The following is a 3,104-nucleotide window of genomic DNA, read 5'->3' on the forward strand; positions in this document are numbered from 1 at the left end:
TCAAGAACTCCCTTCTTCTGAGGCGTCCCATTATTCACGGAAGAAGTATAAGAAGTATACATGAATTGATTATTTGCAACCATGTCAATAAGTTCTTGAGCTTCTGTAGGCATTTTCTTTAGGTGAATGGATCCACCTGCAGAATGGTCCAGTGACATCTTGGAGAACTCAGACAGACCATAATAGAAGATATCCAGAATGGTCCATTCTGAAAGCATGTCAGGAGGACACCTTTTGGTCATCTGCTTGTATCTTTCCCAAGCTTCATAGAGGGATTCACCATCTTTTTGCTTGAAGGTCTGAACATCCACTCTAAGCTTGCTCAGCTTTTGAAGAGGAAAGAACTTAGCCAAGAAGGTCGTGACCAGCTTATCCCAGGAGTCCAGGCTATCCTTAGGTTGTGAGTCCAACCATGTTCTAGCTCTGTCTTTTACAGCAAAAGGGAAAAGCATGAGCCTGTAGACTTCAGGATCTACTCCATTAGTCTTAACAGTCTCACAGATCTGCAAGAACTCAGTTAAAAACTAATAGGGATCTTCTGATGGAAGTCCATAGAATTTGCAGTTCTGTTGCATTAGAGCAACTAATTGAGGTTTCAGCTCAAAATTGTTTGCTCTAATGGTAGGGATGGAGATGCTCCTTCCATCAAACTTGGAAGTAGGTGTAGAATAATCACCAAGTATCCTCCTTGCATTATTGTTGTTAGGTTCGGCTGCCATCTCCTTTTCTTGTTCAAATTTTTCAGTAAGGTTGTCTCTGGATTGTTGTAATTTAGCTTCTCTTAGTTTCCTTTTTAGAGTCCTTTCAGGTTCAGGATCTGCTTCAACAAGAATGTTCTTATCCTTGCTCCTGCTTATATGACAAAGAAGGGAATAACAAAGAAAATATGGAATCCTCTATGTCACAGTATAGGGATTCCTCATGCAAGTATGAGAAGAGAAGAATATAAGAAAGATGAGAGGAAAAATTCGAACACAGAGAGGGAGATGGGGTTCGAATTTTGGGTGGAAGAGAAGTGTTAGTAGATGAATAAATAAATAGAAGAAGATGAGAGAGGGGAAATTTCGAAAATTAATTAAAATAAAATTTAAAATTTTAAGGTTAAATTTCGAAAATTAAATTTGAAATTAAATTAAATTAAAATTAAAACAGTTAGTTAATTAAAAAGAAAATTTAAAAAAGAAGGAAGGGATTTTCGAAAATTAAAGGTAGAGAGTTAGTTGGGCAGTTTTAAAAAAGATATGATTAAAACAAAAAGATATGATTGATTAAAAGAGAATTGAAATTTGTTTTTGAAAAAGATATGATTGAAACAAAAAGATAAGATTGGTTGAAAAAGATTTGAAAATCAATTTTAAAAAGATAAGAAGATAAGAAGTTAGAAAAGATATTTTAAAATCAAATTTTTTAAAAAGATATGATTTAAAAAGATATGATAGAAAGATATGATTAAAATTAGTTTTGAAAAAGATTTGAATTTTAAAATCAAAATTAATGACTTGACTCACAAGTAATCACAAGATATGATTCTAGAACTTAAAGTTTGAATCTTTCTTAACAAGCAAGTAACAAACTTGAAGTTTTTCAATCAAAACATTAATTGTTGATAATATTTTCGAAAATTATGAGATAAAATTAAGAAAAATATTTTTGAAAAATATTTTTAAAATTTTCGAAAATAAATAAAAAATGAAAAAGATTTGATTTTTGAAAAAGATTTTGAAAAAAATAAGATTTTTAAATTGAAAATTTGATTTAACTCATAAGAAACAACTAGATTTTAAAAATTTTTGAAAAAGCCAACTCAAATTTTCGAAAATTTATGAGAGAAAAAGGGAAAGATATTTTTTTGATTTTTTTGAATTTTTAATGATGAGAGAGAAAAACATGAAAGAGACTCAATGCATGAAAATTTTGGATCAAAACATGTGATGCATGCAAGAACACCATGAATGTCAAGATGAACACCAAGAACACTTTGAATGTCAAGATGAACACCAAGAACTTATTTTTGAAAGATTTTCAAGAAAAGAAAACATGCAAGACACCAAACTTAAAGATTTTTAATTTTTAGACACTAAGAATTCAAGAATGCATATGAAAAACAACAAAAGACACAAAACAAGAAAATATGAAGATCAAACAAGAAGACTGGCCAAGAACAACTTGAAGATCATGAAGAATGCAATGCATGAAATTTTCGAAAATAATTTTTAGAAAATTAAAAAGGATGCAATTGACACCAAACTTAAAAGTTGACTCTAGACTCAAGCAAGAAACACAAAAAATATTTTTGATTTTATGATTTTGTAAAAAAAATTTGTATTTTTCGAAAATTAATTGGGAAAAACGAAAAAGAAGAAATATATATTTTCTTTGATTTTTTTTTTGAAAATAAAACTAAAAAGAAAATTACCTAATCTGAGCAACAAGATGAACCGTCAGTTGTCCAAACTCGAACAATCCCCGACAACGGCGCCAAAAACTTGGTGCACGAAATCGTGATCTAGATGTGAAATTGTTGTTCGAAATTGATTCCCTGGCAATGGCTCCAAAAACGTGTGCACACTACCATGGCCCAAACATAACTTCACAACTTCGCGCAACTAACCAGCAAGTGCACTGAGTCGTCCAAGTAATACCTTATGTGAGTAAGGGTCGAATCCCACGGAGATTGTTGGCATGAAGCAAGCTATGGTCATCTTGTAAATCTCAGTCGGGCAGATTAAATTGTTTTAAGAAATTATAGTGGATGAAAATAAATAAAATATAAAATAGGATAGTGGTACTTATGTAATTCATTGGTGAGAATTTCAGATAAGCGTATAGAGATGCTTTCGTCCCTCTAAACCCCTGCTTTCCTGCTGTCTTCATCCAATCCTTCCTACTCCTTTCCATGGCAAGCTTTATGTAGGACATCACCGTTGTCAATGGCTACATCCCATCCTCTCTGTGAAAAAGGTCCAAATGCTCTGTCACGGCACGGCTAATCATCTGTCGGTTCTCGATCATACTGGAATAGGATCCATTGATCCTTTTGCATCTGTCACTATGCCCAGCACTCGCGAGTTTGAAGCTCGTCACAGCCATCCCTTCCCGGATCC

The sequence above is a fragment of the Arachis ipaensis genome, chromosome B10, assembly GCF_000816755.2.
Source record: "Arachis ipaensis cultivar K30076 chromosome B10, Araip1.1, whole genome shotgun sequence".
Classification (NCBI taxonomy): domain Eukaryota; kingdom Viridiplantae; phylum Streptophyta; class Magnoliopsida; order Fabales; family Fabaceae; genus Arachis; species Arachis ipaensis.